Here is a 13,080-nt window from a genome sequence, read left to right on the forward strand (position 1 = left end):
CAATCACACTGAAATCGTCCACTAACGTTTCATTTTGTAATCAAAAGAGTTGTGAACATAGCAGGCTTGGAAAAAAGCTTTTGAAAGTCTAAGAGCTGATTTTGAAGGGCTGTGAAACTGTATACAAGTTTTGTGTGTTTGGACCTCTCTACAGGAAAAGAAATGTCTTACAGACTCTTTAAAGTTCATGGTGCAAAAAAATTTAAAATCCTTCATCTCTTCTAACATTCTGATTTTCATTTTCTTATTTTGTGAAACTAAAGCATAAAAAAGTAGGAAAATGTTTTTCTTATTATACATAACAGAATTATGGCACACATGGAAACACATGGTTCAGAGATTTTTACTCCATCAACATTCTTATAATTCCTTACATCACCGTAATGATAATAACAGACTTTCTAACGTTAGCTACAAATATTTTCTAGTCTATCCAAGGCAATGTTAATAAATAAAATTATGTATTTTTAAAATTTTTTATTACTATTTTCATCTTTAAATACATGTTGACCATAGATTGGAGTGTTTGGCAAATATTTATTTTTATGTTTTATGGTTTTGCATACTTGTATTTTAATCTAATTACTCAGGAATTTTAAAATACCTAAAGAGTAATCACTTTTTTCTTCATGAAATAATACTTGAATATTAATAATAATGGTAATTGTAAAATGCTACTGTCAGTTGAGCTATTAAAACACTCTTTAAGAAGAGGTGAGGTAAAATTCTGAAGTAGCAAGTGGTGGTGTAAGTCCTGGAAAGATGATTTTAAGATAACTCTGTAAGGTAGGAATTGTCCTCATTCAAGAGACAAGGAAAACTGAGGGTCCTAAAAGGGCAGTGACTTCCTAAAGCCTCACAGGAAATGGCAGACACAGACATCAGATAAATCCTGCTTTGTTCTCAAGCCCCTTCATCCACTGTCTCCCTTGTCATATGTATGACATCTTACTGCTACCTGTTTTATTCAGTCTTTCGCTTAGGTCCCAGTATCACCCAGTTCTAACTCTTACTGTTCTACAGTGTCTTTTACTTAGTAGGTCAGTATGCCTGGACCTTTATGCCCCACTTACCACTTTTGGAATTTTTCTCGGTATATTTACTAATGAAATGTTTTATGTACATCAATAATCTATTTTTTCAATGAAATGTAAATTTGAAAAATTCCTTATAAAAATCTGGTAATTTGTCAATGGAAATTTTCTATATAAATTGTCAATGGGAGTCACTTCATTCAATCTGTGGTTTCTTTTCCCTGACATTCCTCACTCTGACAATTCCCATTTGAGTAATACTTTTCATAGCACTTTATTGGTTAAGTTCTTATTTCTTAAACTGAATTTCCATAAATCCCTGGGTGTCCGCTGTAATTCTCTACTATGGTACAAGAAAAAAATACTTACATTTTTGTCTGGGTGGCACCACTATAAATATAGATAAACATTTTGAGAAGCAGTGGTCAGTATTAAGATAATAAAAGACTAAGCATTATTAATGCTCCAATGTCTTCACTAAACAGATTTCCTGCCACAGATGACTCCCCTATTGTCTGCTGCCAAGTGTCATTTCTGCCAATGTGGTTAATCAGTCTAAATGATCTGAAACATCTGAATTTCCAGCTGTGAGCCCTGGAATTTAACTTAATCCTTGCCTGGTCCTTCTGTTAGTGAAAGTAGAGGAATAAAATTTACCTTGGTTCTTATTCACTCCCCCCAAATAATGAATTTCTTACAGGAGATAAAGAGCGTGATACACCCCGAGAATTGGGAGTGGGCCAATGCAAGAGAGGAAAAAAATGGCGCCACTCCTTTGTGTTTCCTGTTTTTATGTCCTGGCTTAGGGGTGTTTTTCATGATCGATTACTGATGGCTTATCTTCTCTGAGCGCTCAGGCTGACTGACAGCACGCATTCCTCTTGCTCAGGCACAGACACACCCATCACTTCTATGCATGTTTTCACCCATGATGCACACATGAAGAATTATGTTTAAAGGACATCCCAAGATGATTACGATGCACTGGATGTGGAAACAGAGCAGTGAGCTTCAGGTGAAATTTTTTTAAGCAAATGAAATTGACAGACTACCTGATGCATCTAAAACTCTTTTTGTGGTTTGGGCAAAGTCTCAGGAAGTTGAACTTCTTTGGCAATATGTGGTGAATGCTGTGTTTGAGGAAAGTCCATTTTCCACATTCTTTGCCCTTGTTCCCAAACCATTAATGCACAAGAAAGAAGGACGTGGAAAGCTATGTCCTCTAGTGGCACCACCGTCTCTGCTGCTTTCATTTACAAAGGATTCCACAGAGTCTCCTTGCTTAGCTTGGAACTAGAGAAAATGGAGAGCCTATATCCAGGCAGAAACAAACATAAAATCACCAGAAAATAGATCTCGTGGGACTTCCTTATGCTATGAAGCAAAACTTTAATTGGGCTTTCCCTTAGCAGCTCATCCCCAGGATATAGTACACTTTGGGGAGCGAGCATCTTCCATAGCAACAAGAAAGACAAAATGATGCAACTAGTTCAGGGGGCTTTTAGCTAATTGATGAAGATGCTGAATATGTGTTACAGTGGAGTCTTCCATGTTTTCTTTTTGGAAGAAAATACAGAATAAAATTAAATGACTATTGAAAATTCTGACGCGTTTTTGTGTGTGTGGAGGTAGCCACGTTAAGGGAAGATGAAACCTGGGAAACTGGCTCGCTTTTGCTTTAGTTCTTCGTGCCATCTTTAAAGAAGAGGGAGCCCTTTACAGCATAAGTTGTGACTTTCTGCATCATTATCTGTTCTTTCTGCCTGACTTTTAGCAAGCTAGGATAACATAAAAGAAAGTGGGACTGAAATAAGTGATATATGTGGTTCCTGGCCAAGATCAGCATGATCCTCACCATTGTTTGATGACTGAGGAAGGTCTCAGGAGGGATGACATGGGGAAACATGTTTAGGTTCTGCAACTGGGTCAAAGTATAATCAGTAAGTATGAAATGGGACTGGGATGCTGCAGCAGCAGGTCCGGGGGTAAGGCAGCACAGAATTCAGCTCACAGCCCGGTCTAAACCACCGGGTGATATCCTTGCTCCGACAAGGCTGTCATGGGCTGTGCTGATATTATCCTTGGGCTCCAGACCTGAGGTCTGATTGTGTCCCCCACCCCATAAGGAGCACTACATTCTATCCTAAGCACCAAGCGACAAAGGAAAAACTGAGACATTAAAATGCACATGGAAGGCTTGGGCAGGCTTAGGAACCAAGGCTGACAAGGAAGCATTGAGGACCTCTGGGCAGTTGTCAAGTGGAAGACTGAGAAGTAGCACTGACAATAGTGGCTGATCCTGGAGGAGCTGTCAGACTCTTGAAGAGACTTGAGCAAGAGGTGCGTGTGACGGGTGGACAGTGTAACTGGCTAATCCATCTTTTTCTTTAATTCCCCTGAAGTGAAGGATGGCATATTAGCTGTAGTAGTTGCCCTCAGAGGAGGCCTTGCTAAAGTCAAATGATCAATTTCAAGTTAGAGAAGTGACGGGAACTGTCTAGCATAAGACTGCTGTTGAATTCCAATGTTCATGGGCTAGTAAAAAGAAAAGTTAAAAGTAAAGTGTAAGAAGTTTTCTGAGCACTCATCAACCCTCTCATTCTAAGTGGATGAGAATTCTGGGAGATCAAGGGTTTAGCCACACTGAATGAATGCAGCAACTCAGGTTCAAAGAGATCAGCTGATGTAACCAAGGTTACCCGTATAGTGGGTGGAAAAGGACATATGGATGATATAGAGGTGGCATAAGATAGGCTCTTTTCCCGGCTTCTTCCCTGTACTGTTTCCATAAAGGGGATGTTAAGCTTGACACTCTATTATCCAGTGGCCTTCCTACCAATGACCAGTGGCTAGAACCTAACACCAGGAAGAGGAAGCCAAAAATGCATTGCCTGTACTTATACTGCAATGAATTTTGAACCTCTTTGAGATGACAGGATCTGTGAAGACACAGGAAACATTTCCACAGTGTGAAAAAGGAAAGGGCACAGTCTGTTTTGACCAATACATGTTCTAAGCCCTTTTCTGCCATTTGCTAGCATTATGAGCATGCCTTGATCTTCAGTCTTCCTCTTTTGCAAAGTGAAATAAGGGGGGGAGGGTAAAGCTCAGTGGTAGAGTGAGTGCTTAGCATGCACGAGGTCCTGGGCTCAATCCTCAGTACCTCCATTAAAGAAATAAATAAAAAATAAAGAAATTAATTACTTACTAAGCTTAATTTCCTCCCCCCCTCAAAGTAAAATAAATAAAAAAATAATAAAATTAAAAATCAAAGATAGCGTTAAAAAATAAGGTGAAACAATGATATTTAGTTTTCAGGATTATTAAAGGGACTACATAAGGCAAAAATACGAGCAATTATTCTGCACTTATTTTGGTTCTTAATAAGATGCTGCTACATGCTTTGCATGCATTATCTCATTTAATCCTCACAACAATTTACAACATAGTTGTTACTATTATTAATCCTGCCCCACAGATGAAGAAAAGTCAGGGTTCCCAGGGTCAGACAGGTAGATTCCAGGGCCAGTGGAGAACATACACTTAGCCTTGGGTTGTATCATCACCAAGCACACAGCATTCAGCCTGAAATGGAGTGGCTGCTCCTTCTTCTCCAGCTTGCCTCATTTCCACTCTCCTGCATCCCTTCACCAGGTGTGTGACCGCCTGGTGAACTCAATGAAGCTGCAGACACTGGGTGTTTATTCTGGAACTATCTCTGCTATCAGTTAGTTACAGGGACTCGAGCTTCTAGGCTGACACTTTCTCATCCATACGTTGACAGGGTTTTATAAGAGTCTTAAAATATTGTAGCTTCAGGTCTGATCTTTTGCGCTGGCTTCTATCTTGCCTGTATTTCCTTGGCCATAGTGTGTAGCTAAGTCATATCCTCTCCAATGCTCTCCTGTGTCCTCCTTTTGAAGATACGCTCACCCAGTCTGTTGTGATGCCTCTGCTCTCCGTGGTGGAAACCAGCATCGGTCATGGCCAGTGAAAACTACACGCGGGTCACTGAGTTCGTTTTCAGAGGTTTGAATTACAACCCCAACTGCAGGTGCTTCTCTTCCTGCTCTTTCTGAGTTTCTACGTCATCAACCTAACCGGAAACTTGGGGACGGTTGCTCTGCTGCAGATCGATGCCCGCCTTCACACACTCATGTACTTTTTCCTCAGCCACCTGTCCTTTGCGGACATGTGCTTCTCCTCAGCCGTGAGCCCCAAGATGCTCGCCGACTTCTCTGCGAAGACGAAAGCCATCTCCTTCCTGGGCTGTGCTTTGCAGCAGTGGTTCTTTGGGTTCTTTGTGGCGGCAGAGTGTTTTCTCCTGGCGTCCATGGCCTACAAGCACTATGTCGCCATCTGCAACCCATTATTGTACTCTGTTGCCATGTCCCGGAGACTCTTTATCCAGCTGGTGGCTGGTGCCTATGCCATCGGGTTCGTGAACACTATGATGCACACAACAAATGCATTTCACCTCCCTTTTTGTGGCCTCAATGTCATCAATCATTTCTTCTGTGATATGTCCCCCCTGCTTTCCCTCATGTGCACTGACACCAGGCTCAACAAGTTAGTCGTCTTTGTGGTGGCGGGAGCTGTGGGAGTCTTCAGCAGCCTGACCATCCTGGTCTCCTATGTCATCCTGAAGCTCCTCTCTGCCGAGGGGAGGCACAAAGCCTTTTCCAACTGCCGTCTCACCTGATGGCCGTCTCCATCCTGTATGGTACTCACTTCTTCATTTGTGTGTGGCCTAGTGCAAGTTTCTCCCTGGATCTCAATGAAGTGGTGTTGGTGTTTTACACTGCAGTCATCCCCATGTTGAAGCCACTCTTCTACAGTTTGAGAAATAAGGAGGTCAAAGGTGCCATCCACAGGATGGTCACAAAGAGGAAGTTCTGTAGGGCCTAGATTCTTATCTCCAAAGGACACTGGGGGAGGAATCAAAGAGCACAGGCCAATTGTGTAGATTCCTAAGATTCCAGGCCACCTGAGAGTGGGGGCTTGGTGGCACCCCTTTACCCATTCATCCAGCCACTTATTCATTCATCTGGTCTCTCGATGTGGATTCATTAAACCGTGCATGTGATCTTCTATTACCGTTCAAACCCACACCCACTTAATTTTGTTTCTCTCAGACACCTCACAGTCCAATTATTTTTGAAACAATGTTATTATTTAATATCAGTTACTAATTGTTTAAATCATCCCACTAATACATTTTCTTTTTCTGCTGACTCCTTGGCAAATGTTCCAATTCCCAAAAATGGGAATTTAAAATTTTTTGTGCTGGGTTTTACATGCACATCTAGCTCCCTTCAATAGGCATCTGTACAAAAATATGGTGTGGGGTTTTATGTTTAACCTCATAAGTGGAATGAAGCTCTTGGCTGTACACACCACTCTGGGGGACGGCCTTGAGCTAAGGACTATGTGTGTGTCAGGAACTGAAGATGGGCCTGTGTTCAACTCCGACAGATGGGCCCTGTTTACAGTAATAAAGGCCCTAGTGTTTATCTCTGATATATTTCATACCTGAAAGAGCTTCTGACCGATTGGGGTAAGACTGTATTTTCTCAGGATTCAATTTTCTGGTAGAAGTTTAGAGGATTAACTAAGCATCTCTGGTTTGGGGCTTGGTTGTACATAGGACAGCACCTTCTGAACCCTGACAATGAAGTCCTTCCCCAGTCAGGAACGTACAGGGAAATGCCATGGCTGGAGGTAGGCTCACAGTCTAGATCTGCCTGTTCTTAGTAAGGTCAGTACATTTGTAGCATCATGAGGAACCGCATCCTTGCAGCTCAATTGGATGGTTTTGACTCCTGTGCATGTTGAGTGCTGGGCAGCCTTCCGGTCTGAGTGCAGTGACGGACCACCACTGAACGGGGAGAGTGGTCACCCTGCCAGGGTCTCCCCATTCTCTTAGAGACCCAGGAAGGGTGCCCCTTCTATCTTACCTCTCTTGGTCTGACTGTGCCTTTTCACTTTGGGATGAAGGGGCCAAAAAGAGACAGCATTTCACTGAGGAAATGCATCAGCATTTGTAGATGACATTACAGTGTCATGCTATAGAAATGTCCTCAGAGGTTATAGGATAGCAGGTCTAAGATGTGCTAATGTTCACCACCCTTTTGGTGTACCCCTCAAGCCCATAACAAGATAAATGGAAGTACTGATAATGTCTACCTTATCATAAGACCCTGTAAAGATTAAACTAGAGAAGGCATGTGGAATTTCTTCATAAACTGTAAACATATCTTGCTGCCTCCTCATAAAATCTATTCAAGTGAATGACCCTGCCCTGGGACTCGATGGGCTGGCCCCATTTACCAGTTAGCCTGCTCTAGCCTAGGACCCAGCTTCACACACCAGTGGGCAGACATCAGCTGTGAGAAAACTGTAGCTTCACAGTCTGTGGACCCAGGCCACACACTAGTAGGCCAGACCCTGTCCAGGGACCAGCTGGGCACTGGCCCACCCACTAGAAGGCTAACACAAGCTTCAAGACACTCAGACCCCTGCAGCCAACTGTGTAAGGAACTGACCCCACCCACCAGGAATTCAACACCAGCTCTGGGACCCCTGGGCCCTGCAACCAGACCCCAAGACCCAGCTCTGCCCACCAGTAGGCTGCCATGAGCCCAGGACTACCAGTGGGTGGGCAACAGCCCTGGGATCTCCTTGACCCTGACTCCACCCACCAGTAATCCAGAACAGGCCCCCGGGCCCCCAAGGATTCCACAGTCAACCACCTCCTGACCATGTTCCACCAACCAGTGATTTGGTAACTAACAGGACTAGGGGTCACCCAAGCCTACAAGGCTGCCCCCGCAGTCCTCCCACCACAGACCCTCACAGCCCTCGTGAGGGGTACCCCTAGGGCACAGAGCCCTGGTGATGAGAGAGGTGTGCTCTGCTGGGACACATATGGGACAAGCTCCTACAAATGGCAACTTCTCCAAAGTTGGAAAAGGAACCAAACTACCAGATACATAAAAACAACTCAGGCGAAAACCACTTAGTGGAAACAGCAACATTTTCAAACCAAGATGTTATAGGGTAAATGCATAGTGTTTCAGATTCCTCAATATTTCTTCCTTTCCAGGAGTTTGCAATGTGGTAATGGGAAGGGGAGTGGAGGCAGTATGGAGCAGGGAAGAGCTGGAGTTGTGGAGAAGTCACCCACGTTCTAATCCTGGATTAAGAATCCTAGATCTCTCACTTGAGTTTTATGATTTTAGGGTTGTTTTTTTTTTTAATTTTATTTTTTATTGAAATGAAGTCGATTTACAGTGTTAGTTTCAGGTGTACAGTGAAGCGATTCAGTTATACATAAACATACACACACACACACACACACACATACATACATTTCAGATTCTTTTCCATTACAGGTCCTTAAAAGGAGTTGAATCTAGTTCCATGTGCTTGACAGTAGGTCCTGGTTGTTTAGGGCTGTCTTTTAACCCAGCCGACAAGCCAGGGAGAATAATGCCGAAGCCACCGAAGCTTTGTGACCAGGTTCGTAAAGGAGCTGATGTTCACAGGAGAGAAGCAGGAGGCAGCCTTACTCACTTTCATTATTGCCCCTTCAAAATGCTGCTGTGCTATTCCAGCCTTTCCTACCGCTCCCTGACATCACAGACAGGTCCAAGAGCTTTTCCTTTCACTCAGGAGAAACACATGATTTCCTTTTCCAAGTATCAAAACGTCAAGTCCCCTGTAATGTCCAATGACACACCCTTTTCCAAATTGAAACATCTCCCTTCCTTCATCCTGGGCTCTGGAGCCTGAGTGGTGAAAGGGGGCAAATCCAATTCTCGGGTCATTGTGGCGCCTCCTTTCCCACACTCACTGCTGTGTGTGGCTGGTCCTCGATCAAAGGCCAGGGTGGAAGGAAGAGGGTCCAGAGGGCAGGAGAAGTGGACGGGCCAAGTTGGAGTCTGGTGCCAGCATCCGTTAATGACAGATGCCCGGTTACTTGCTCTTTCTCTCGGAGGATGCTTTGGTGGGTTCCTCAGAGCCAGAGCGCCCCTCGCCCCAACTACCTGTGACCCCCGAGTTCAGCCCTTCAGTCCTCTGTGAGGCCAGGTCCTCCTCTGGCTGGACAGCCCTGCAAATCTCTGGCTTCTGACCCCGACTCTGGGCTGTGATTATCCCACCCCTTCAGAAGGCTGACTTGAGGCAGTCCCTTTTTAAGACAACCCAAAATGTTCCCTCTTCCATGAGGCCAATCTCTGACTCACAGGGACTGCAGGCACTTCTGGTCCTTCCGAAGTCTGCAAGAGCAGGCTCTGTCCTTTGACTTGTAAAGGGAAAGGAGTAGCCTATTGACAATTCTCTCCAAAGAAACCCTCCCTAAATTGTCTTCACCTCCTGTCCACAACTTCCTCTTGCCTAGGGTTAGAGAGCTCAGAGGTGAATGATCTGATCTGCCAACCCTGGAGGCTCCAGGGTGAGACGTTCCCATGGCCTTAGGGAGGGGGTGTCCACATGCTCTGTGTGAAAATTCAGCAAGTTCGGCCACGGAGTATTTTGTCCATGATTCAGGGGCCTCTGCTAAAAACTCCGAGACAGCATCTGAGCATCCTGTTATAATTTAAATCAGAGAGTAAATGGCAGGCACCTAGTTATGTGCCTTGTTATAACAAATTCTCAATAAATAGAGGCTATTTTACAATGGTGACATTGACTAAAGCATTTTTTTCCCACCTGTGACAGTCCCTAAACATTGCTTCATGTAAAATAAAAAGTTGGTTTCTGTATTATTACCTGATGCTTCATTACCAGTACTTTACAAATACCTTACAAATTTTCAATACTGTGAGATTTCCATTGACTGAGAAAATGTACATAATCTCAGAGGTTTTTTTTGTATTTCTGTGGTAATGTTTTCAGAATAAAGATCTTTTTGTTTGCTTTGTATAAATAATGAAACTGTTAGAAATAATAGCTTAGTTAATTTATCCTATAATTCTGCACTGGGTTTCTTTTTTTAAATTTTTATTGAAGTACAGTCAGTTTACCATATTGGGTCAATTTCTAGTGTACAGCACAGTACTTCAGCCATTTAGGAACATACATATATCCGTTTTCAAATTTTTTTCCACCGTAAGTTACTACAAGATATTGAATATGGTTCCTGGTGCTATGCAGTATGAAATTCTTGTTTATCTATTTTGTATATATTAGTTAGTATCTGCAAATCTTGAACTCTTAATTTATCCCCCACCCCCACCCCTTCCCCTTTGGTAACATGAATTTGTTTTCTATGTCTGTGAGTCTGTTTCTATTTTGTAAACAAGTTTGGCTTTTGTTTTTAGATTCCAAATATAAGAGATATCATAAGCTATTTTTCTCTCTCTGCACTGGGTTTTAAGCACTGTTTGTGTCCCACAATTTATAGTGCTCTCAGCTTGCAGGGAAAGCAGTGAGACCCAGAGAGGCATGGAAACCCCCTTCTCCGCTGTATCTTGGAGGAGGGGATGAGAATAGGAATATGGGAACCCTCATGAATTATCTGCGTGCTTTTAAGTGGTTTTTCTGCATGTAAACCAAGGACAATATCTATCCTATAGTATTGTTTCTGAGAAGTATTTTTTATTTTATTTTATTTACTTTCTGGATAATGGGAGTTTTTCAGAATAAGATGTTTAATAAAAGACTCTTTTGAAACAAAGATCAACATACCATGATAAAGCCACATTTGGGATGAGATTCTCTGAAACACTACAGAAGGCAGTGCATTATTAAGCACTTTACACATCGTCTGGATCATAACAATCACTGAATGCGTGGATTTGTATTGATCTTGTATTGCCTCGTGCTGCCCCCAGACATTGCAGCCTAGAGACCCACATCTGCATGACTACTGCTCCTGTTCTATTGACTGACTTACTTTGGGCACAGACGGCTCCTTGTGACACTGTCACATACTCCAAATAGACTTTAATGAAACCCAGCCTGCCAAGTGGGTTGGTAACTGCTGATCCGTTATGCGGATTGTGTCCTCTAAGGAAACCAGTGAGCTGTGGGGGCTACCCTGATTCATAGGCAGGTCTCCACTGTAGCCAGTGCCTTAATCACAGGCAGTATCATGCCTGTGATAGGCATTGATAATCAATAATCAATAATCAATGCCTAGCATATGTCAGTCTTCTTCATTCTTTGGCCTTTTGTGTGATTGGGACGGAGGGAGCAGAAGATACCACATGGACTAGTGAATCTTCCCAAAGTAGCATGCCCCCCAACTCTGTGAGTAATTAATAGACATAGAAAAAGATCATAATGAAATAAATTGAGGAAGACTGCATCTTACATGCTTCACCGCCCCACCCCTTGGTGACTCATACAGAATGTTCATAGACATCTGACACTAAGTAACTTGTTTATATTTGATGAAGTTAGTGTTTCCCAAACTTGTTTGGAAGTAGAGCCTCTTGTGAAGAACTCTTCGTAACATGCACATGGTGGAAATACTGTTCCAGGTCACAGTTTGAAAACCATTGTCTCATAGGGAAAGGGAAGATGTGGTTGAGATACAGATATTTCCTTCCACTTGAGGTAGAATTAATCGCACTTTGAGGAGTGACAAAGAGAAGATTTGCCAATATTCTTTACTCGTGTCTTCTAAATTTTTCTTGGTTTCTTAGAAATTGAAAAGAGAAAGTCATGAGGAAGGAATATTCTTCAAATTATTTTTTATTGAGTATAGTTGACTTACAGTATTACATTAGTTTCAGATGTACAGCACAATAATTCGATATTTTTATAGATTATATTCTGATGGCATAAATTTTCATATACTGAGGTTTGGAGAAGTCTTTTTGGCTTATACATGATTTAACTTAAACTTTATGCTAATTGGAGCAGCTTACTTTGTGGCCTGTTAGACATACATTGTACATTTGTGTTAACCATAAGAGAAAAGGGTGCACTGATCAGAAGTAAAAACCTCCTGGTTTTTAAGCATAAAGATGAAATGCCTCCTGTCCTGGGATGCCAATGCTGGTACTCCTTTGATGATAAGACTCCCTTTCCAGGCACCAAGGCCTTACTGATTCGCTGTGTATGAGCTGATCTGACTTTTTTGAAATCTTGATGGAATGTACTCCTGTCATGTTTAATGTTCTTTGCTTTGACAAGATGTAAAACTGTGCTGAAAACCATTCAGGGACTGACAGACCATGGCTGGTGGGACAAATCCAGCCCACCACCTGCGTGTGTACAGCGTGCAAGCTAAGAATGGCTTTCACATTTTTAAATGGAAATCAAAAGCAGAATAATCACCTAAGAAAATTATTTGGAGTTCCAATTTGGGTGTCCATAAATAAAGTTCTATTAGAAGACAGCCATCTTTACATTAGAGTTTCTCAGCAGCACCATTATTGACATTTTGGGCTGGATAACTGGCTGTGGGCACCATTCTTTGCATTGTAAGATGTTTAATCACTACCTAGCCTCTAGTTTTTAGACACCTATAGCTTCCTTCACCCTGGTCATTACAACAAAAATGTACCTGGATGTCTTCTGTGGGACAAAAATATGTAAACCAGAGCCACTGATTTATGCTTGTCCATAGCTGATTTGGGGTGACAAGGGCAGAGTTGGGTAGTTGTCACAGAGACAGTATTCCAACAAGTCCTAAAATATTTACTAGTAGCCCTTTATAGAAAAACTCTGATGACTCTTGCTTTATTTTATTCTATTCTATTCCTTTAAACAATGTTGGTCATGACCTACTAAACTGATTTTATGAATATTTCCATTTATAGGGCTTCAATTGCAGTTTGAAAAGTGGTATTCTCATTTAGCTCTAGAGAGGCAGTATAGTAAATATTAGATAATAGCCAAACATGGGTTCATGTTTTGTCTGTGGCACCTACTAGCTGTGTGAACCTGGGCAAGTTACTTAACCTCTCTGAGCTTCTATAACCACACATTTAGAGTGGGGATGATGATAACCATGGTTACATAGTTATTTTTGTAAAACGACCAGAATGGTGCCTTGGTAGGTAACGAGCACTAGTTGTTTGCTATTAGCACT

General features: G+C 42.3%; 1 pseudogene; it reads left to right on the forward strand.

Annotated features, from left to right (window-relative positions):
* The first annotated feature begins 5,017 nt into the window (after positions 1-5,017).
* On the forward strand, positions 5,018-6,025 carry LOC140694534 (olfactory receptor 5G9-like; annotated as a pseudogene).
* Positions 6,026-13,080: the final 7,055 nt, after the last annotated feature.

This window comes from Vicugna pacos, unplaced genomic scaffold, assembly GCF_048564905.1.
Source record: "Vicugna pacos unplaced genomic scaffold, VicPac4 scaffold_21, whole genome shotgun sequence".
Lineage (NCBI taxonomy): Eukaryota > Metazoa > Chordata > Mammalia > Artiodactyla > Camelidae > Vicugna > Vicugna pacos.